Consider the following 24,256-nt stretch of genomic DNA (forward strand, 5'->3'; position numbering starts at 1 on the left):
TGACTATTTTGCAAAAATGAGAGTGAAGTATAGAGATTTTGTGATCTTTAGACACCACTTTGGGAACCGGGGATCTTGGCTTTCAGTCTTCACAACTTCAAAACCATCCATCCATCCATCCATTTTCTTCCGCTTTATCCGGAGTCGGATCGCGGGGGCAGCAGCTCAAGCAAAGCTGCCCAGACCTCCCGATCCACACACACCTCCTCCAGCTCCTCCGGGGGAACCCCAAGGCGTTCCCAAGCCAGCCGAGAGATGTAGTCCCTCCAGCGTGTCCTGGGTCTTCCCCGGGGCCTCCTCCCAGTGGGACGTGCCCGGAACACCTCTCCAGCGAGGCGTCCAGGGGGCATCGGGAAAAGATGCCCGAGCCACCTCAACGGACTCCTTTCGACGTGGAGGAGCAACCATCAAACCATCTTTTCAAAATGAAAGCTATCGGACACGCGTCTGCATGCATTGAAAGTGACATTCAAGTGATTATTTTAGTCAACTTTGATGCACCAGATCAATCCCAAAGGCAACTCTGTTTTGCCCACGTAATATTTTGTCGATCTGTCTGCCACCTGCTGGATGGTTAATAGATTGCTGGATGGGTTATGGCTTTGTTTACCACCTGGTAAACACTGTGCACATTGTCCGCATTCCTCCCATGGGTAGTCCTCCTTCATATTGGTGTCAGCTTTAAGCTAGCAACCGCTGGGATAGTTGTGAGGCCCACTATGAGGTCAAATAGGCAAAAAAAAAAAAAAAGAAAACTTTGTGACAGATAAACCAGAATTAAAGAATAGATAGAATGTGTGGCTGGGGATGGTTCCAGAATTCTTTGTTGAAAGTAAAAATTAGTGATGGAAAGAGGGGGTAAACTATGAGCCAAACAAAGTGTAGGCCACAAATGGGCCAGCGCCATTCTTAGTTAAACTTTTTTTTTTAACTAATAACTAACCCTAACTCTGAGCATTCCCAGGATCACAAACCCATAGTCCATGGGCCAAGCAGGTTTTTGATACCACTTAAGGGGAAAAAAACAACACTTAGAATCCAGCCTCAGTGTATCATGACCTACACAAAAATGTATGATAGCCATCCCAGGGTGGTAGCTGTAGCCAGGTAGGGGTCAATGAAGAATTACACAGAGGTCAAACTTTAAAAATGCTCCAGTCATGTTGAAAACTATATCACATTATTTGTCTGATCATAATGAGTCCAAAAACGTCTAGTTTGGGCTATCTATGATGCAATGTTCTGGAGTTATGGGGTCAAAACAGCAAAAATGGTGACAAAGGTCAATTTCAGTTTGTACAGGGGTCAAATATTAAAGTTGCTCCAATTTCAGTAAAAAAAAAATGTAAATTATTGTTTGGGTTAATAGGGTTTTAAAAAGGAATAGTTTGCACCATCTGTCATGTTTAGTTATCATGTTACAGCGTAACATATGTCACATGTCATAGAATTCAATGGATGTTGACCTTGTTTGACCTTTACTTTAGAGACAAAGCATTCAGCACTGTCAAAACTATTCCATTTATTGATCCTGTTATTGCAACCAATAATTTGCATCATTTTTTGCTGAAACTGGAGCAACTTTAACTTTTGACCCCTGTACAAACTGAAATTGACCTTTGTCACCATTTTTGCTGTTTTATCCCCATAACTCCAGACCATTCCATCATACGTAGATAATCCAAACTTTACCTTTTTGGGATTGTTATGATCAGACAAGTAATGTGATATAGTTTTCAACATGACTGGAGCATTTTTAAAGTTTGACCTCTGTGTAATTCTTCATTGACCCCTACCTGGCTACAGCTGCCACCCTGGGATGGCTATCATACATTTTTGTGTAGGTCATGATACACTGAGGCTGGATTCTAAGTGTTGTTTTTTTTCCCCTTAAGTGGTACCGATTAGGTCAAAATTCATGATGGGCGCATGGACTACCAAAACGAATGCACGACAAATAAATAAATAAAAAATAAAACCCCAAACATTGACATCAACTTTATCAAAAACAGTAAATCACAGTATTCAAAGTCACAGTTTATCTCTATATTATATATTTATAAACCATTAACGGAGCTATGGCTCACCTGTATTGCGTTGACAAACACAAAACAAATGCACTAAAAATTAATAAATAAAAATACTGATGTTTGAGCTGTTTACATACTGTTTTTGTCCACAGTGTAACTTCTTGTCTTCTTACCAGCACTCGTGTGCTTTGACTTGTGAGCCAGAAGTGTTAGCTAGCTCTCTGCATTCATAAACACAAACTAACATGTATGGTTTTATGGTTTACAAACATTTTTGACCGTTAAATTTTAGTCACTTTACCAGAAAAAAAAAATGTTAGCAGACTGAAAGTTAGCGGAACTAAAGTTTTCAAAGTTAGCTGAAAAACTAACGAAAACGAAAACATTAGCTTTGCTAATTAGCGGTTAGCACAATTGTGTGCCCACCACTCTTCATAGCTATGTGGATAGAAGTCCCCTCATGGAGGCTACTATCTTGCAAGTCCATATTGATACAGTAGCCCAAAAGGGACACACTTATTCACCTTTGCCATTTTGTAGTACATCTGGAAGACTTTAAAACCACAGCTTTGATATAAATTCTACTTTGCAAAAACCCTTTGCAGCCGTCACCTCCAAAAACAAATACATGCAGGAATGAAGACTTTAATGCATCTAAAACTCTTTCAAAGCACTTTCAAATGTTATACCAATGTGATGTTTGAGTTATTCATGAAAGCGCTTCATTTTTACCTCGTTACCCTTTAAGTGCGCAATGTTCCAAAGCTGCCTGACAGATGAAACTAAAACTACCAATGCTCCTGCATTCTAAAATCCTATTACTTTGAAAGCTTCTTATAATTGAGTTAGTCATTTCACAGTCTATTACTAATCATCGTGCATTGCCAACATGTTCAAAGTCAGTGTCCATGTCAGACAGCGTCTAATCCCTGCTTTTAATGTATCCCATCCAACGTCCACTTCATTAGGGTGCCTATAGGTTTCCATCGGTGCCTTCATGAAAGGAGAGCGTATGAAATGGGGATGGAGAGAGTGTTTGCTCTGGAGAGAAACTGAAAGTTTTGTTCCCCCTCTTCAGACTGTGTCCTTATTAGGGCTTTGGCTGTCAAAGCAAGGTCAGAGTGGCTGCCATCTTTCAGATTTATTGGCCTTGGGCTCATCCTCAGGCACTAAGTGGCTCTCACGCAACACCACAGGATTGCAACCTCTGATTGCGCCTTATGTCTCACTCTGCCTTTCGTTTCATGCTAAGCATTAGTTTTCTCCCTCTCTACCTCGTCGTCCGTGCCGATGCTTTTGGTATTGAAGTATTTTTTTTTTCTCCGTGGAGCTCCCCTCGCCTCCACCCGAGCAGCCGCGTAGCGTTCCTCTCCCCCAGTCCTCCTCATTAGATTCTCCTCAGATAACCTGAGAAAAAGAGCTCCTCTGTCTTCTTCTCCTCTCCATCATAGCCTCCGCCGCCCCGACCACAGGATTCATCTGCTGGCGACGAGTGACCTTTGACATCGGCGCCTCGCGGGCAGGATTACCATTGAGTCCAGCTCGCGCTTTGTTCCACGGTAGCCGAGGGAGCACAGAGGGTCTTTAATGAAATTCAAACTTTGGGCATGAGGAGCCCAGACATCTGAGGACCTTGCTTCCGCTCACCTCACTCGCAACGTGTGGAGATCAAAAAATCCTCGAGCCAAGCTGGAGTGTGAATGCGCGATAATGAGAAACAAAAAAAAAAAAAATATGGAAGGTTTAGGTGAGAATCAAGGCTTTTTTGAAGGACTCCTATACTCTTACAAGTGTTGTCAATTAACTTTCGGTTGCAAGCAAGATTAAAACAAAGATCAACTTCAAGACTTGAGAAAGCTAAAATTAGTTATTGTCTCAAATTTAAATTAAAATCTCCATTTGTACAGTGGCTGACCAGCAAAAGTGACAGAGAAGACAAACATAACCTGCAGCACATGCAACAGTTTAATCTGACAGTAAAACTGTTGCAAATTTACACTTAGCAAAGCTTCACAACACAACGTAAAAATACAATACAAAAAGCGTCTTGTGGCTGGAGAACTTTACATGATGGACCATTCAGTGCATCCCGGCACCTTGTTATGGAAAACGGACTGCAATTATATGGGGTTTTCATGGTCAAAGCGCTTTACAGTGATGCTTCACATTCACCCATGCACACCAGTGTCAGCATGCTAACATGCAAGGTGCTCAACTGCGCAGCGGCAGAAACATTAGGATTAAGGACTTTGCCAAAGAGAGCTTAGTAATTTCCATCCTGACAGGGATTTGAACCAAGGATCCTCTGGTCACAAGCCCACTGCTTTAGCCCCTTGACAATCCCACATCAGAAGGCATTAATTCTGAGTTCTACTTCCGATGTCCAAACTAAATGTGTTCCAGTTCCAGAAAATGGCATAGCAACCATGGCTAGCTAGTATAGCGGTTGCACTCTGTGTTTTGTTTTACTCCGCCCATTTGCTCCCCTCGAGACGCAAACTCATGATCCCTGGCATGGGAGGTGGACTCTTGGCCTTGTGACCAGAGAATCCTTTTGAGCTGTTAGGGAGTGAGGTTTACTAACTACATATGCACAGCGACTCCTGTTGGCTTCCATTATACTCCATTACACCCCTAAACTCACTCTCATCTGGGTAACAGCACCACTGTAGCGGCTGCACTCTGCGTTGTTTTACTGCGCCCATTCACTCCCCTCAGGATGCAAACTCACGATTTTGAGCTGTTTATGCACAGCGACTCCTGCTGGCTTCCATTATACTCCATTATACCCCTAAACTCACTCTCATCTGGGTCACGGCACCACTGTAGCGGCTGCACTCTGCGTTGTTTTACTGCGCCCATTCACTCCCCTCAGGATGCGAACTCACGATTTTGAGCTGTTTATGCACAGCGACTCCTGTTGGCTTCCATTATACTCCATTATACCCCTAAACTCACTCTCATCTGGGTCACGGCACCACTGTAGCGGCTGCACTCTGCATTGTTTTACTGCGCCCATTCACTCCCCTCAGGATGCAAACTCACGATTTTGAGCTGTTTATGCACAGCGACTCCTGCTGGCTTCCATTATACTCCATTATACCCCTAAACTCACTCTCATCTGGGTCACGGCACCACTGTAGCGGCTGCACTCTGCGTTGTTTTACTGCGCCCATTCACTCCCCTCAGGATGCAAACTCACGATTTTGAGCTGTTTATGCACAGCGACTCCTGTTGGCTTCCATTATACTCCATTATACCCCTAAACTCACTCTCATCTGGGTCACGGCACCACTGTAGCGGCTGCACTCTGCGTTGTTTTACTGCGCCCATTCACTCCCCTCAGGATGCGAACTCATGATTTTGAGCTATTGGGGAGTGAGGTTTACTAACTACATATGCACAGCGACTCCTGCTGTTCAGTCATTCATTTTCTACAGATGCTTGTTCTAATTAATGATCACTAGCAGTCATTGGAGGCCCAACACATAGACAGATGAACACATTCACACTCTTACCTATTGGGGTAAAACAAGAAAAAGCATAGTACTCATGGTTAATGCTAGCAATGGTAATCATTGATGACAACCAGACGACAGCAGCACCATGGCTAAGGACAGCAATGTTTAGAAATGGGTGCAAAGCAGAAGAAAGCATAGCACCCATGGCTAATGTTAGCAATAGTAACCATAGGTGAAAACCAGAAGAAAACATGGCACCCACTGCTCTTACTAAGAATATTTAGCAATGGGTGGGAACAGATCCAATGAGTGGCCCGGCGGTGGACGGGACACCTGCGTGGACTCTCGTCAATTGGTGCTGTGTTGTGTCCCGTATTGTAAACTTTATTGGTAGAATGGCCTAGGCAGAGCGTCACCCCTTTGAGTCTGGTCTGCTTGAGGTTTCTTCCTCAAATCATCAGAGAGAGTTTTTCCTTACCACTGTGTGCTTGTTCTAGAAGTTTGTAAGGTTAGACCTTACTTGTGTGAAGCGCCTTGAGGCAGATTTGTTGTGATTTGGTGTTATTTAAACTAAATAAATTGAAATAGATTGAAACTGAGTGCAAACCAGATCTAGCTAATACTATCTATCAGATCTAGCTAAGCATTCCGATGCATCTCCTTGCGAAAATATGGATGTATACCGTGTTTCTATGACTTGAGCTCTTTCCTGTGATAATTTCATCTGCTATCTTGAAAAGGAGATTGTCATAGGTTTGTGACCTACCACCATGCTGACAGCAACACCAACATCCAAACTCAAGTCAGTGCCCATTTTACAATTTAATTTCATAAAACCTGCCATCAAACATGATATATTAGTAAAAATTAACAAAAAGTTATTCTTCTTACCTCTCACTGTCTGCGTCCCCATATTGCTGTGATGTCAGAATGGTGACACATCATCCAATCAAATTGTTGCATGTTCTGCAGTTTGTGATTGTTTGTGTTGTGTGTACTTGCATGAATTTTCAAATTTTTCAAGACAATAATGCTGATTTTTCTCACACACACACACACACACACACACACACACACACACACACACACACACACACACACACACACACACACACACACACACACACACACACACATATATATACACTCAACAAAAATATAAATGCAACACTTTTGGTTTTGCTCCCATTTTGTATGAGATGAACTCAAAGATCTAAAACTTTTTCCACATACACAATATCACCATTTCCCTCAAATATTGTTCACAAACCAGTCTAAATCTGTGATAGTGAGCACTTCTCCTTTGCTGAGATAATCCATCCCACCTCACAGGTGTGCCATATCAAGATGCTGATTAGACACCATGATTAGTGCACAGGTGTGCCTTAGACTGCCCACAATAAAAGGCCACTCTGAAAGGTGCAGTTTTATCACACAGCACAATGCCACAGATGTCGGCATTTGAGGGAGCGTGCAGTTGGCATGCTGACAGCAGGAATGTCAACCAGAGCTGTTGCTCGTGTATTGAATGTTCGTTTCTCTACCATAAGCCGTCTCCAAAGGTGTTTCAGAGAATTTGGCAGTACATCCAACCAGCCTCACAACCGCAGACCACGTGTAACCACACCAGCCCAGGACCTCCACATCCAGCATGTTCACCTCCAAGATCGTCTGAGACCAGCCACTCGGACAGCTGCTGAAACAATCGGTTTGCATAACCAAAGAATTTCTGCACAAACTGTCAGAAACCTTCTCAGGGAAGCTCATCTGCATGCTCGTCGTCCTCATCGGGGTCTCGACCTGACTCCAGTTCGTCGTCGCAACTTCGCACAGTCATTGAAGAGGAGTGGACCAACATTCCACAGGCCACAATTGACAACCTGATCAACTCTATGCGAAGGAGATGTGTTGCACTGCATGAGGCAAATGGTGGTCACACCAGATACTGACTGGTATCCCCCCCCCCCCCCCCCCCCCCCCAGTAAAACAAAACTGCATCTTTCAGAGTGGCCTTTTATTGTGGGCAGTCTAAGGCACACCTGTGCACTAATCATGGTGTCTAATCAGCATCTTGATATGGCACACCTGTGAGGTGGGATGGATTATCTCAGCAAAGGAGAAGTGCTCACTATCACAGATTTAGACGGGTTTGTGAACAATATTTGAGGGAAATGGTGATATTGTGTATGTGGAAAAACTTTTAGATCTTTGAGTTAATCTCATACTAAATGGGAGTAAAACCAAAAGTGTTGCGTTTATATTTTTGTTGAGTATATATATATGTGTGTGTGTGTGTGTGTCAATATTTTCTGCATATTTTGAGTGTTGTGGGCCCTATCGACCACTGTACATTTGCACCAAATGTTCCGAGCTGTCAGAGGTCACTGGGTTTATCGGCATGTGATGCACCTCTGTGAAGCCATCCGTCTCAGTAACTCTGTGTTCCATATGTTTCCTCGCTTCTCCAGATTGTGTCAAGGAAGTTTAAGTGTTTTCATTTCCACACAGTTTACCTCAGTGTAACACAGAAGGTGCAGCCTTAACTCCCAAAAGGGACCGAGACAGAGAACAGCAAATGAACTCATTTCCCAAACTTGTATCATTCTGCACAGCCAATGAATCAATGCAATTAAGCAACCGAATCAACTGAAAAACTAAAAACAGTAGCGTAGGTTGTACACTCATAAATATGGAGACAAATTATTTGCAAAATACAAAATTTACAATCCATTGGATTGGTTGTCTGCATGAGTGGCTGCCATCCCGGAGTAAAGGCGGTTCAATGACGTGGTGGATGTAGCACCAACACGTGCTTCTAGACCTTACATGACCTAACACAACATGCTAGGTATGTTCACGTTAATGCTCAAATTCATCAAAATCTCCATTATTGTTAAGGAGGTGGGCTACCAGTATGCAGACCTGGGTTTGGTTTCTGGTCAAACTACCTGTTGGTGTCCTTGACAAGTTCACTTCATCTCCATTGTCCCAATCCACCAAGCTGTAAATGTGTATTTTGGCTAATGTTACCAATGTTTAGCAATGGGTGAATACAGCAGAAGAAAGCATAGCACTCACGGCTAATACTAGCAGTGGTAACAATAGGTGAAAACAGGAAAAAAAACATGATACCCATAGCTCATGCTAGGAATATTTAGCAATGAGTGCAAACCAGAAAAGTACCTGGTGCCCATAGCTAATGCAAGCAATGTTTAACAATAAGTGCAAAAGAACATAGCGATCAATGCTAATGCTAATGAAAACCATGTGTGCAAACCAGTTAAAAGCTTGTTAAAATGCATAGCATAGTGCCCATGGCTAATGCTAGCATTGTTAAGCAATGTGTGCAAAGTAGAAGAAAGCATGACACCTATGGCTAATGCTAGCAATGTCTAACGTTCTTTCATTTTCTATACCCGCTTATTCCAGCTAAGGATCACTGGCGGTCACTGGGCGAAAGGCAGGGCACTCCCTGAGCAGGCCGCCAGTCCAATGCAGGGCTGACATGTATCAACAGACAAACACTCATGATTGGGTATAAAAGGAGCATCCCCAGACGTCTCAGCCATTCACAAGCAAAGATGGGGCGAGGATCACCACTTTGTGAACAACTGCATGAAAAAATAGTCCAACAGTTTCAGAACAATGTTTCTTAACATTCAATTGCAAGGAATTTAGGGATTCCATCATCTACAGTCCATAATATAATCAGAAAATTCAGAGAATTCCACCTACAAAGCTCAACAATTAGTGTTCTCAGTTCCCAAATGCTTATTGAGTGTTGTTAGAAGCAAAGCTGATGTAACACAGTGGTAAACATACCACTGTCCCAGCATTTTTGAAACATGTTGCAGGCATCCATTTCAAAATGACCAAATATTTGCACGAAAACAATAAAGTTTATCACTTTGAACATTAAATATCTTGTCTTTGTGGTGTATTCAACTGAATATAGGATGTGCAAATCATTGTATTCTGTTTTGTTTACATTTTACACAACATCCCAATTTCATTGGAATTGGGGTTGTATATGTCAAATATAAAACTATGACAAAATCTATGGGAAATATCTACGTGAAATATATTCCTACAAAACAAATGTCTGACTAATGTCTATGACAAATATTTGAAATATTGACCACAAATAAAATAAACATTAATATCAAATGTGACTGTGCTCCAGCCATTCTGTGCCTGCAAGGATTCCCCATCCTGTCTTTCCAGTGTGCCTGTCAGAAAACAGAAAAAAAGAGGCAAGCTGATGAGACATGCATTACATCAAGATGAGACTCATCCCCCCCCCCCCCCCCAAAAAAAAAGAGAAGAAAATGATACCCAAAATCTGAGAGGTCTCAATCATACAGGAGATGACTCTGTAGCTTCAAGCTCTGAATTTGTCATTGACAAAAAATATCTTTCCATAGAAAAATGAAGGAGATGACACATGCACACGCCCGGTCCTGTATTGATTTTTATGGCAGTCGGAGGGCCTGGTGTGTAGTCGAGGCAATGCTCTCCGAGCAGATGTCTAATGGTGTTTAGAGACTCTCCACTTTATCAAGCCAGGCCAGCACTGACAGTTAGATGCTGGAGGGCAATTAAAATTAAAGCCTGCCTGATTAGAATATCATATTCATCTGGATGGTAATTACTATGTCTGGCTCCGTATAAATAATTAATTATGCAAAACCCATGCAGCTGCCACTGGCTAGAGTTAACACACTTTCTGTCAATGTCTCACAGTTCTAGAAAGGATAAAGAGATTTGGGAAATAAGCTCTTTAGCTACTATCTGGAAACCCACTGGGGTGTGCACGTGGCACCCACTGAAACAGTCACACTGTGCCCACTGTGTGCTGGTGGAATTACCAAGGCACCACGAGATTCTCTTTGGAAAATGTATTTAAGTTAGAAAGACATCCTCTAATTTGTCCGTGACTCCCAAAGTCACACTCTCATCTGATGTTACACAAATGCTCTACAAAACATGATTTTCACATCTTTGTTTTTATATTAACTCAGAAAAATGGTTCTGTCATATTAATTTGTCTACCATACACACATTGCTCATTTCCCTCTGCTTGTTAAAATTAGCTGAAACTTTTTAACTTGCAATTTTTTTTTTAAAAGATATTCAAGATCAGCTTATGTATTTGTAGGGGTGTTCGAAGATTTTTGTCCCCAAATCCAAACCGAGTCATATAATATTATGTGCAATTGCAGCATCTTGACATTAGTACTTTCGCACTGCGTCACATTAAAGTGAGTCCATTGTGTATGCTTGAAAAACCTTTAGTTTTCTTTTCACAAGTCAGGGATGGACATATGAACATTTTCAAGTCACAAGAGTACCTACATTCTAGACTTCAGTGATATAAATCATTAAGAAATACAGTCAGTATGGTACTCAGCCATCGTCACTGACAGTGACTATGACATTGACAAGCTAAGCTAACAGGCTCACCACAGGCTTATCTACTCATATTTTTGGGAACTGGGCATTAAAAATTATGGCCTACTTATTTTCTCAGTAACTATGGATTAACTGGAAATAACAGATCGAGCTACCGACAACTGCTAAAAGCGCTAATGCTGTTAGCATCCAAAAACAAATCATGCAAAAATTTCACTTGACGGGAATAGTGATGCACTGACAATTTGAAGTAACCACACATCAAGGCATATTATTACAAATATTTATAATAAAATGCTCAAAATGACAGACACTTTGCTAGCAGGCACAGCCAAGGACCTCAGAGAGTGACTCAGCAACACCGCTAGCTGTTACTCAAAGCAGCCACAACCCTAATTATGCATAGCATTATGGCTTAAAACATCTAAATTATACAAGTTAGAAAAATTCATTTCCCCCCGGCCTCCCCCCACTCTATGTACTTATCATGGAGGGGAAAACTAGCTATAGAGACCAAATCTATATAAAGTTGGACATTTTAACAAGGGCTGTTATGGGAACCAATTTGCCTTTGGAGCTAGTTGGTTCTAGTGGCCAGTTAAGGAACTGCAACTTGTTCTAGTTCAGGCTATGCCTCATTTGGGACCTTGGAAGTTTATTGTTGAAAATTTAGGCTCTTCTTTTTCCAAAATTATTTGGGCCATGGTGCAAAAATGTGAAACATGGAGCAAATATGTCCCTTTTGGACAACTGTATCAACATGGCAACGCAACACGCTGGCCCACCCTGCCCAGAGTGCCGCTCTCATTGGACCAACATCTCTGCTATTTTGGAATTGTGGGATAGCTCGCGCTCACAGACTGAACACGCCGGACTACTTTCGCCACACTCTCACGAGTGCCACTAGCTTAGCTTATGGCGAGCTAAAAGTGGACGCTCTCATTATCACTGTGCTCAGAGTGCCGCTCTTGCCATAAACTAAGCTAGTGGCGCTCGTGAGAGTATGCTCTTCCGCATCAGACTCCATCGTGTCAATGTTTACAATGTGCTTGAGTAATAACAGGTGCAGTTGCTCATAAACTTTAAGTTTCTTAAATATTTATTACAGCTACTCTTAAACCTTAAGTTATCTTTGTAATTGTATGGTAAATTTTAGAATTAATTTAAATGATATATATTCATTATCTCATAGGAATATATCACAATTATCGGTGAACTACTTTTGGCGCAGGAATTCATCAAGCACATCGGCCGCGGGCGTGTACTAACACAGAATACCCAGAAACTGGCTAAAATTTCGGCCAAAACGAGAGTGTCCACTTTTAGCTTGCCATAAGCTAAGCTAGTGGCGCTAATGAGAGTTTGATGGTGGCCTCCATGAGGGGGCCCACTCCCATGATGACATAAACTTCTCATTCTAAACTCATGAAAACACATCGATTCATTGCAGCAGGTAATTAATTATACACTAATGAACAAATAGTTATGATTGCTATTGTTATGTGTCGACGCGAGTTGAGGAGCGGACCTGCGTCAGACAGAACCCAGCGCTAAAATAACCAGAAAGCAGTTCCAACAACAGAAACAATTTATTTTTCACCTGTGCATAATAATGTGTACAAAACTAAAAGAACGTCCTTCTGGTGGAGTGACTGTTGGCACGCTCTTAAGCGCCCAAAAGGATAGAAGCCCGGCGTTCCTGGACCCACTACCACCAGACAAACACCCCCCAGGTGGACACGACAAACTGACTCTCTGTGAAGCAAAGAAGAGGTGAGGTAAGTCAGCAGTTACAACAATATCTTTCAAAAGACACACGCTATCAGCAACACATTCAGGTCTGTATTTTTTAACTTTATGCAAATGAGCAGCTTCTCACAACAAGTGGAGGATCACTTATCCTGCACGCCACAGCAGTGAGAAGCAAGCTGCACAATTCTCATCACAATTCCAGTAAACTGCGTAACAAAACACCAAGTTACTATCAACAATTAGTCAAACACTTAATCACCTTTAATGTGTGCTGACAGCATGTGTCCCTCACCCTTCCTTGCTTCACGGGCTCGATGTGTCAAACCCAGGCGCGGTCCTCAGCGTCTCACAAACAGACATCACAAGGTAGAGTTCCCGGCAGTTCTGCTTGAATCACACATGACTTAAATGCAGAACGCCATCCAATTATCTGCTTCAGCTGAAAGTCTTTAAGGTTGCATGTGAGCACCCGTCACAGGTGCTACACATGATGTTGATGAGGGTGAGGACTCTTCAGCCAGCACCTTCTCCACAGACAAATCAGCTCTCATGCCACCTGAAGAGCAAAGAAAAGAAAAGAACACCAAAACATCCAGCCACACCCCCCAACACACAACAGTTATATTCCATTCAAGCTAACTCCTAAATCATACACCCTGTCGTTTTATAAAATCAAGGATGCCAATAATCCTCACCAGGATTACACATTACATTTAGTGTGCTTTTCTTATTAAAATCTCTAATCAGAAAAAACTCAAACTATTAGACAAAGTTTAATAAGTGCGGCTTATATCATGTTCGTGCTGTGTACACTTTGTTATTACGACCTTCTCCAAAGACATTCATAGCTCAGAAATTAGCTTCATACCGTTAAGGATTTTAATATGTTAATTAAATGCAGAAGGTTATATAAGCAGTGAAGGTTATTCCATTTCGTGCTGGAGAATGTGAGAAAGGAAAAATGAAAACAGAGGGGACGCGGACGCAACATCACTTAGTGCATTTGTCAAGCTTCACATGTCGTCTCAGTTACTCTTTCACATTCCCTCACATAACATTTAACCGATGCTAATTGCAACATTACGCAAGACGAGCCGCACTGACAAGCTCGAAAAAGCCAGAAATAGAAAAGCCTGCTGCATAAATCATACGATAAACAGAGTGCTTATGAAATGTACGCTGCAAACGGTACCAGAAAAAAAAAAAATAAAAATAATCGCTGGGAGTTTATGTTGCATCTCTGCAACCACAATTGCAGCTTTGGGACCAGGTCCATCTGGACCAAAATGGACTGCATTTATATAGCACTTTTCCATCTGTATTAGATGCTCAAAGTACTTTACAATAATGCCCCACATTCACCCTGATGTCAGGACCAAATCTCTGCAAAGTCCCACCTCCACGATAGCCACAGTTTTTCTTTTTTTTAATTTTACTGCAACAGAAGATGCTGACATCAGACAAACAATGTCACTCCATTCTGCTCGAGACCTGTTTTTCCTTAAGTATGCACTGAGGCACTATTGCTGGGTGTTCTCTGTTGTTTTACTAATGTTGCTATTGATTTTAAGATGCTAGTGACCACTGGGATAAGGTAGCTAATTATGTTCAGCAATGTTTCACTTGATGTATGCATGTTTTCTCTCTTAGCCCGGAGGACTCTGTGCTGAGAGAAGGCTTGCTACATGCATTCTTTGATAATCTTTTCACAGTGGGAGCTTTGGTGATTATGGAGCTCTCAAGACTCAAGCTGTGGGATACGAGCTCCAAATGAGCATTGTTCTGTCAATGTGGAACTGGCTTTTAGACCCGACAAGTAATTTCAGGGTGAAAAGGTAAAGTCCCAAATTTATGCTATATAGAAGAATGATGTCATGTCTGAGTAGAGTAGGTAGCACTACTATGCTGTCCAAGGGTGCTTCACTGCATGCTTGGATAAGACATTTTGTCTACATTATTCCAGTCCACCTGGCATTAAATGGGTACTGCCTGGGAATGTATTCTGGGTTTGACTGAAGTTGCATTTAATAGGCATCATGAATGCTCATCTGCTTCATGAAGCGGAATCCAGCAGTGAAGACCAATGTTCTGACGATTTGGGCTGCTCTGTCCTAAAAAGGTGACACGACAAAATCCCAACAGACAATATTCCAGTGGACAGAACCCCAACTCCAAAATCCCAGGCTCATGAATAAATATAAATATAAAATATAATAGGGTTAGTGTTTGTGTTCATGTTAGGGTTAGGGTTCGTGTTAGGGATAGTGTTCATGTTAGTGTTCGTGTTAGGGTTTGTGTTAGGGTTAGTGTTTGTGTTCATGTTAGTGTTCGTGTTAGGGTTTGTGTTAGGGTTTGTGTTTGTGTTAGCGTTTGTGTTCATGTTAGGGTTCATGTTAGGGTTAGTGTACGTGTTAGAGATAGTGTTCATGTTAGTGTTCGTGTTAGGGTTTGTGTTAGGGTTAGTGTTTGTGTTCATGTTAGGGTTTGTGTTAGGGATAGTGTTCATGTTAGTGTTCGTGTTAGGGTTTGTGTTAGGGTTAGTGTTTGTGTTCATGTTAGTGTTCGTGTTAGGGTTTGTGTTAGGGTTAGTGTTTGTGTTCATGTTAGTGTTCGTGTTAGGGTTTGTGTTAGGGTTTGTGTTTGTGTTAGCGTTTGTGTTCATGTTAGGGTTCATGTTAGGGTTAGTGTACGTGTTAGAGATAGTGTTCATGTTAGTGTTCGTGTTAGGGTTTGTGTTAGGGTTAGTGTTTGTGTTCATGTTAGGGTTCGTGTTAGGGATAGTGTTCATGTTAGTGTTCGTGTTAGGGTTTGTGTTAGGGTTAGTGTTTGTGTTCATGTTAGGGTTCGTGTTAGGGTTAGTGTACGTGTTAGGGTTAGTGTTCGTGTTAGGGTTTGTGTTAGGGTTAGTGTTTGTGTTCATGTTAGGGTTTGTGTTAGGGTTAGTGTTTGTGTTCATGTTAGGGTTCCTGTTAGATATAGTGTTCATGTTAGTGTTCGTGTTAGGGTTTGTGTTAGGGTTAGTGTTTGTGTTCATGTTAGGGTTCGTGTTAGGGTTAGTGTACGTGTTAGGGATAGTGTTCATGTTAGTGTTCGTGTTAGGGTTAGTGTACGTGTTAGGGATAGTGTTCATGTTAGTGTTCATGTTAGTGTTCGTGTTAGGGTTTGTGTTTGTGTTAGTGTTTGTGTTAGTGTTTGTGTTCATGTTAGGGTTAGTGTATGTGTTAGAGATAGTGTTCATGTTAGTGTTCGTGTTAGGGTTTGTGTTAGGGTTAGTGTTTGTGTTCATGTTAGTGTTCGTGTTAGGGTTTGTGTTAGGGTTAGTGTTTGTGTTCATGTTAGGGTTAGTGTTCATGTTAGGGATAGTGTTCATGTTAGTGTTCGTGTTAGGGTTTGTGTTAGGGTTAGTGTTTGTGTTCATGCTAGTGTTCGTGTTAGGGTTTGTGTTAGGGTTAGTGTTTGTGTTCATGTTAGTGTTCGTGTTAGGGTTTGTGTTTGTGTTAGTGTTTGTTTTCATGTTAGGGTTCATGGTAGGGTTAGTGTACGTGTTAGAGATAGTGTTCATGTTAGTGTTCGTGTTAGGGTTTGTGTTAGGGTTAGTGTTTGTGTTCACGTTAGGGTTCGTGTTAGGGTTAGTGTACGTGTTAGGGATAGTGTTCATGTTAGTGTTCGTGTTAGGGTTTGTGTTAGGGTTAGTGTTTGTGTTCATGTTAGGGTTCGTGTTAGGGTTAGTGTACGTGTTAGTGTTCATGTTAGTGTTCGTGTTAGGGTTTGTGTTAGGGTTAGTGTTTGTGTTCATGTTAGGGTTCGTGTTAGGGTTAGTGTACGTGTTAGGGATAGTGTTCATGTTAGTGTTTGTGTTAGGGTTTGTGTTTGTGTTCATGTTAGTGTTCGTGTTAGGGATAGTGTTCATGTTAGGATTAGTGTTCATGTTAGGGTTCATGTTAGGGTTAGGGTTTTTGTTTGTGTTAGCATTAGGTTTATGGTTCGTGTTAGGGTTAGTGTTTGTGGTAGTATTAGTGTTAGGGTTAGTGTTCGTGTTAGGGTTAGTGTTAGGGTTCATGTTAGGGTTAGTGTTCGTGTTAGGGTTCGTGTTAGGGTTAGTGTTCATGTTCAGGATAGTGTTCATGTTAGGGTTAGTGTTAGGGTTCATGTTAGGGTTTGTGTTTGTGTTCATGTTAGTGTTCGTGTTAGGGATCGTGTTCATGTTAGGGTTAGTGTTCATGTTAGGGTTCATGTTAGGGTTAGGGTTTTTGTTTGTGTTAGCATTAGGGTTAGGGTTCGTGTTAGGGTTAGTGGTTGTGGTAGTATTAGTGTTAGGGTTAGTGTTCGTGTTAGGGTTAGTGTTAGGGTTCATGTTAGGGTTAGTGTTCGTGTTAGGGTTCGTGTTAGGATTAGTGTTCATGTTCAGGATAGTGTTCATGTTAGGGTTAGTGTTAGGGTTCATGTTAGGGTTTGTGTTTGTGTTCATGTTAGTGTTCGTGTTAGGGATCGTGTTCATGTTAGGGTTAGTGTTCGTGTTAGGGTTCATGTTAGGGTTAGGTTTTTTGTTTGTGTTAGCATTAGGGTTAGGGTTAGTGTTTGTGGTAGTATTAGTGTTAGGGTTAGTGTTCATGTTAGGGTTAGGGTTCGTGTTAGGGATAGTGTTCATGTTAGGGTTAGTATTAGCATTAGCGCTCCGTCCCTGACGTGGAAACGGAGGTGCACGGGCACTCCCTCGCTCAAAAAACCCCCCATGGTCGTAATCCGTTTGCAGCCTGGGTCGGCGTTCATCTTAGGGTTAGGGTTCATGTTAGGGTTAGTGTTTGTGGTAGTATTAGTGTTAGGGTTAGTGTTCATGTTAGGGTTAGTATTAGGGTTCATGGTAGTATTAGTGTTAGTGTTTGTGTTAGTGTTTGTGTTCATGTTAGTGTTCGTGTTATGTATAGTGTTCATGTTAGGATTAGTGTTCGTGTTAGGGTTCATGTTAGGGTTAGGGTTTTTGTTTGTGTTAGCATTAGGGTTAGGGTTCGTGTTAGGGTTAGTGTTTGTGGTAGTATTAGGGTTAGTGTTCGTGTTAGTGTTAGTGTTAGGGTTCATGTTAGGGTTAATGTTCGGGTTAGTGTTCGTGTTACGGTTCGTGTTAGGGTTAGTGTTCATGTTCGGGATAGTGTTCATGTTAGGGTTAGTGTTAGGGTTCATGTTAGGGTTAGTGTTAGAGTTTGTGTTTGTGTTCATGTTCGTGTTCGTGTTACGGATAGTGTTCATGTTAGCGTTAGTGTTCGTGTTAGGGTTCATGTTAGGGTTAGGGTTTTTGTTTGTGTTAGCATTAGGGTTAGGGTTAGTGTTCATGTTAGGGTTAGTGTTCATGTTAGGGTTAGTGTTAGGGTTCGTGTTAGGGATAGTGTTCATGTTAGTGTTAGTGTTAGGGATAGTGTTCATGTTAGGGTTAGTGTTCATGTTAGGGTTCATCTTAGGGTTAGGATTCATGTTAGGGTTAGTGTTTGTGGTAGTATTAATGTTAGGGTTAGTGTTCATGTTAGGGTTAGTGTTAGGGCTCATGGTAGTATTAGTGTTAGTGTTAGGGTTAGTGTTTGTGTTCATGTTAGTGTTCGTGTTAGGGATAGTGTTCATGTTAGGATTGGTGTTCGTGTTAGGGTTCATGTTAGGGTTAGGGTTTTTGTTTGTGTTAGCATTAGGGTTAGGGTTCGTGTTAGGGTTAGTGGTTGTGGTAGTATTAGTGTTAGGGTTAGCGTTCATGTTAGGCTTAGTGTTAGGGTTCATGGTAGTATTAGTGTAAGTGTTCATGTTAGGGTTAGTGTTAGGGTTCGTGGTAGTATTAGTGTTACGGTTCATGTTAGGGTTAGTGTTCGGGTTAGGGTTAGTGTTTGTGGTAGTATTAGTGTTAGGGTTAATGTTCATGTTAGGGTTCGTGGTAGTATTAGTGTTAGGGTTAGTGTTCATGTTAGAGTTAGTGTTAGGGTTTGTGTTAGGGTTAGTGTTTGTGTTCATGTTAGGGTTCGTGTTAGATATAATGTTCATGTTAGTGTTCGTGTTAGGGTTTGTGTTAGGGTTAGTGTTTGTGTTCATGTTAGGGTTCGTGTTAGGGTTAGTGTACGTGTTAGGGATAGTGTTCATGTTAGTGTTCGTGTTAGGGTTAGTGTACGTGTTAGGGATAGTGTTCATGTTAGTGTTCATGTTAGTGTTCGTGTTAGGGTTTGTGTTTGTGTTAGTGTTTGTGTTAGTGTTTGTGTTCATGTTAGGGTTAGTGTATGTGTTAGAGATAGTGTTCATGTTAGTGTTCGTGTTAGGGTTTGTGTTAGGGTTAGTGTTTGTGTTCATGTTAGTGTTCGTGTTAGGGTTTGTGTTAGGGTTAGTGTTTGTGTTCATGTTAGGGTTAGTGTTCATGTTAGGGATAGTGTTCATGTTAGTGTTCGTGTTAGGGTTTGTGTTAGGGTTAGTGTTTGTGTTCATGCTAGTGTTCGTGTTAGGGTTTGTGTTAGGGTTAGTGTTTGTGTTCATGTTAGTGTTCGTGTTAGGGTTTGTGTTTGTGTTAGTGTTTGTTTTCATGTTAGGGTTCATGGTAGGGTTAGTGTACGTGTTAGAGATAGTGTTCATGTTAGTGTTCGTGTTAGGGTTTGTGTTAGGGTTAGTGTTTGTGTTCACGTTAGGGTTCGTGTTAGGGTTAGTGTACGTGTTAGGGATAGTGTTCATGTTAGTGTTCGTGTTAGGGTTTGTGTTAGGGTTAGTGTTTGTGTTCATGTTAGGGTTCGTGTTAGGGTTAGTGTACGTGTTAGTGTTCATGTTAGTGTTCGTGTTAGGGTTTGTGTTAGGGTTAGTGTTTGTGTTCATGTTAGGGTTCGTGTTAGGGTTAGTGTACGTGTTAGGGATAGTGTTCATGTTAGTGTTTGTGTTAGGGTTTGTGTTTGTGTTCATGTTAGTGTTCGTGTTAGGGATAGTGTTCATGTTAGGATTAGTGTTCATGTTAGGGTTCATGTTAGGGTTAGGGTTTTTGTTTGTGTTAGCATTAGGTTTATGGTTCGTGTTAGGGTTAGTGTTTGTGGTAGTATTAGTGTTAGGGTTAGTGTTCGTGTTAGGGTTAGTGTTAGGGTTCATGTTAGGGTTAGTGTTCGTGTTAGGGTTCGTGTTAGGGTTAGTGTTCATGTTCAGGATAGTGTTCATGTTAGGGTTAGTGTTAGGGTTCATGTTAGGGTTTGTGTTTGTGTTCATGTTAGTGTTCGTGTTAGGGATCGTGTTCATGTTAGGGTTAGTGTTCATGTTAGGGTTCATGTTAGGGTTAGGGTTTTTGTTTGTGTTAGCATTAGGGTTAGGGTTCGTGTTAGGGTTAGTGGTTGTGGTAGTATTAGTGTTAGGGTTAGTGTTCGTGTTAGGGTTAGTGTTAGGGTTCATGTTAGGGTTAGTGTTCGTGTTAGGGTTCGTGTTAGGATTAGTGTTCATGTTCAGGATAGTGTTCATGTTAGGGTTAGTGTTAGGGTTCATGTTAGGGTTTGTGTTTGTGTTCATGTTAGTGTTCGTGTTAGGGATCGTGTTCATGTTAGGGTTAGTGTTCGTGTTAGGGTTCATGTTAGGGTTAGGTTTTTTGTTTGTGTTAGCATTAGGGTTAGGGTTAGTGTTTGTGGTAGTATTAGTGTTAGGGTTAGTGTTCATGTTAGGGTTAGGGTTCGTGTTAGGGATAGTGTTCATGTTAGGGTTAGTATTAGCATTAGCGCTCCGTCCCTGACGTGGAAACGGAGGTGCACGGGCACTCCCTCGCTCAAAAAACCCCCCATGGTCGTAATCCGTTTGCAGCCTGGGTCGGCGTTCATCTTAGGGTTAGGGTTCATGTTAGGGTTAGTGTTTGTGGTAGTATTAGTGTTAGGGTTAGTGTTCATGTTAGGGTTAGTATTAGGGTTCATGGTAGTATTAGTGTTAGTGTTTGTGTTAGTGTTTGTGTTCATGTTAGTGTTCGTGTTATGTATAGTGTTCATGTTAGGATTAGTGTTCGTGTTAGGGTTCATGTTAGGGTTAGGGTTTTTGTTTGTGTTAGCATTAGGGTTAGGGTTCGTGTTAGGGTTAGTGTTTGTGGTAGTATTAGGGTTAGTGTTCGTGTTAGTGTTAGTGTTAGGGTTCATGTTAGGGTTAATGTTCGGGTTAGTGTTCGTGTTACGGTTCGTGTTAGGGTTAGTGTTCATGTTCGGGATAGTGTTCATGTTAGGGTTAGTGTTAGGGTTCATGTTAGGGTTAGTGTTAGAGTTTGTGTTTGTGTTCATGTTCGTGTTCGTGTTACGGATAGTGTTCATGTTAGCGTTAGTGTTCGTGTTAGGGTTCATGTTAGGGTTAGGGTTTTTGTTTGTGTTAGCATTAGGGTTAGGGTTAGTGTTCATGTTAGGGTTAGTGTTCATGTTAGGGTTAGTGTTAGGGTTCGTGTTAGGGATAGTGTTCATGTTAGTGTTAGTGTTAGGGATAGTGTTCATGTTAGGGTTAGTGTTCATGTTAGGGTTCATCTTAGGGTTAGGATTCATGTTAGGGTTAGTGTTTGTGGTAGTATTAATGTTAGGGTTAGTGTTCATGTTAGGGTTAGTGTTAGGGCTCATGGTAGTATTAGTGTTAGTGTTAGGGTTAGTGTTTGTGTTCATGTTAGTGTTCGTGTTAGGGATAGTGTTCATGTTAGGATTGGTGTTCGTGTTAGGGTTCATGTTAGGGTTAGGGTTTTTGTTTGTGTTAGCATTAGGGTTAGGGTTCGTGTTAGGGTTAGTGGTTGTGGTAGTATTAGTGTTAGGGTTAGCGTTCATGTTAGGCTTAGTGTTAGGGTTCATGGTAGTATTAGTGTAAGTGTTCATGTTAGGGTTAGTGTTAGGGTTCGTGGTAGTATTAGTGTTACGGTTCATGTTAGGGTTAGTGTTCGGGTTAGGGTTAGTGTTTGTGGTAGTATTAGTGTTAGGGTTAATGTTCATGTTAGGGTTCGTGGTAGTATTAGTGTTAGGGTTAGTGTTCATGTTAGAGTTAGTGTTAGGGTTCATTTTCAGATAAAACTGAAGTTATTGTACTTGGCCCCACAAATCTTAGAAACATGATGTCTAACCAGATCCTTACTCTGGATGGCATTACCCTGACCTCTAGTAATACTGTGAGAAATCTTGGAGTCATTTTTGATCAGGATATGTCCTTCAGAGTGCATATTAAGCAAATATGTAGGACTGCTTTTTTGCTTTTGCACAATATCTCTAAAATTAGAAAGGTCTTGTCTCAGAGTGATGCTGAAAAACTAATTCATGCATTTATTTCCTCTAGGCTGGACTATTGTAATTCATTATTATCAGGTTGTCCTAAAAGTTCCCCGAAAAGCCTTCAGTTAATTCAAAATGCTGCAGCTAGTGTACTGACGGGGACTAGAAGGAGAGAGCATATCTCACCCATATTGGCCTCTCTTCATTGGCTTCCTGTTAATTCTAGAATAGAATTTAAAATTCTTCTTCTTACTTATAAGGTTTTGAATAATCAGGTCCCATCTTATCTTAGGGACCTCATAGTACCATATCACCCCAATAGAGCGCTTCGCTCTCAGACTGCAGGCTTACTTGTAGTTCCTAGGGTTTGTAAGAGTAGAATGGGAGGCAGAGCCTTCAGCTTTCAGGCTCCTCTCCTGTGGAACCAGCTCCCAATTCAGATCAGGGAGACAGACACCCTCTCTACTTTTAAGATTAGGCTTTAAACCTTCCTTTTTGCTAAAGCTTATAGTTAGGGCTGGATCAGGTGACCCTGAACCATCCCTTAGTTATGCTGCTATAGACTTAGACTGCTGGGGGGTTCTTCCTTCTCTTTTTGCTCTGTATGCACCACTTTGCATTTAATCATTAGTGATTGATCTCTGCTCTCTTCCACAGCATGTCTTTTTCCTGGTTCTCTCCCTCAGCCCCAACCAGTCCCAGCAGAAGACTGCCCCTCCCTGAGCCTGGTTCTGCTGGAGGTTTCTTCCTGTTAAAAGGGAGTTTTTCCTTCCCACTGTCGCCAAGTGCTTGCTCACAGGGGGTCGTTTTGACCGTTGGGGTTTTTCTGTAATTATTGTATGGCTTTTGCCTTACAATATAAAGCGCCTTGGGCCATCTGTTTGTTGTGATTTGGCGCTATATAAATAAAATCGATTTGATTTTGATTTGATTTGATCTTCGTGTTAGGGTTAGTGTTAGTGTTTGTGTTAGGGTTCATGTTAGGGTTCATGTTAGGGTTAGTGTTAGTGTATGTGTTAGTGTTCGTGTTAGGGTTAGTGTTAGTGTTCGTGTTAGTGTTTGTATTAGGGTTAGGGTTGGTGTTAGGGGTAGGGTTCATGTTAGTGTTAGGGTTCATGTTTGTGTTACAGTTAGGGTTACTATACTACATTTTGTAGTTGACACATCTAAACAACTATGGTGTCATCTCAACACAGTGCTCAAGTTTTGGCACCTGATAATCTGGTCACCACTTTGAAAAAGCTTAAAACTTTTAACAAGTGAGATGGGACTTTGGAATGAGACTGGGATTTTTGTCCATTTTTGTAATAAGGATTTGGGATTCTGTCCACTGGGATATTGTCTGTTGGGATTTTGTCCATTGGGATTTTGTTATGGACCCGTCATAATATACTCTAGTAGCACCAATTAAAAGTAGAGTCTGTCACCTCTAACGGCCGACGTAACAGGCAAAATATGTGTAGCTCTTTGTGATGTCACACAGTTATTAGGTAGACTATCATGAGGAGTTTCACTTGCATTTTAAGTTCACATCAACTTGGCCATTTTGTCCTTGTGATGCATTGCTCTTGGCATAATCTAGTGTTTCAGTGTTGAGGACCGCAGTTGCTGAGAAGGCCAAAGGAACCAGCTTTCTGCCTGGTTGGATGCCTTCCAGCACCTAAGGTGTTTCTCTGGTGTGGTTGACACTGCCAGATCCAATCCAGCCTGATGTCATAAAGCTGTTTCTTGAAATACAAAGTACAAGAGACAGGGGTGCCAAAAAGGGGAGAATAAGGAGAAGGATTCTAGGGGCCCATGATTGACAGAGGTCCAGAGAGGCTCCTAATACAATTATAATACTGACAAAATAACATGGGGGTGGCCCAGTAAGATTTCTTTTCATGGGGCCCAAAATCCCTGGCAGGAGAACAGGAAATCAAAGAATTACAAGATGTTTTCAAGAATCTGGATCTTGCTTAGAAGTCAATCAACAGTTTGTTAACAGATGGTGCTTGGGGACAGAAAAACTTTTTAAAAATTGTACTTTTTCTTCTCTTTTTTTTTTTTTTTTTTTTTTGGTGTTTGTCCACAAACAAGTAATCAAGCCTAAACAGAGGTCATCACAGAGCTTCTGCCCTTTTCGCTTAGTAGGTGGAGGAAATTTAGAGGGCATACTATCTTTTATTTTTTGAGATCTCTTCAAAGAGATGGGAAGTAATCACAGAACAATCCACCCTCTTCTGTCAACTGACTCAATACATGATGAAGAAATTGATGGATGGAGGAATTGATGTAGGATTAAGTCCTTTACAAGCCCTGAGGTCCATCAGTTACTTATCCCCAGATGTTGTAGTGTTGAAGGGACCCCAGTCCATTGCAGGTTACTTTCCTGGCCAATTCCAGTACCCATTTGCAG

At 41.5% G+C, this 24,256-nt stretch overlaps 1 long non-coding RNA gene across 1 annotated transcript; it reads right to left on the reverse strand.

Annotated features, from left to right (window-relative positions):
• Positions 1-1,562: 1,562 nt before the first annotated feature.
• On the reverse strand, positions 1,563-2,836 carry LOC117500834. The gene is made up of 3 exons (XR_004557862.1): positions 2,823-2,836; positions 2,189-2,190; positions 1,563-1,796 (listed from the first exon to the last, which is right to left on the reverse strand). It is a non-coding gene; the product is annotated as an uncharacterized LOC117500834 (long non-coding RNA).
• Between the last annotated feature and the right edge of the window lie 21,420 nt (positions 2,837-24,256).

This window comes from Thalassophryne amazonica, chromosome 19 (assembly GCF_902500255.1).
Source record: "Thalassophryne amazonica chromosome 19, fThaAma1.1, whole genome shotgun sequence".
Classification (NCBI taxonomy): domain Eukaryota; kingdom Metazoa; phylum Chordata; class Actinopteri; order Batrachoidiformes; family Batrachoididae; genus Thalassophryne; species Thalassophryne amazonica.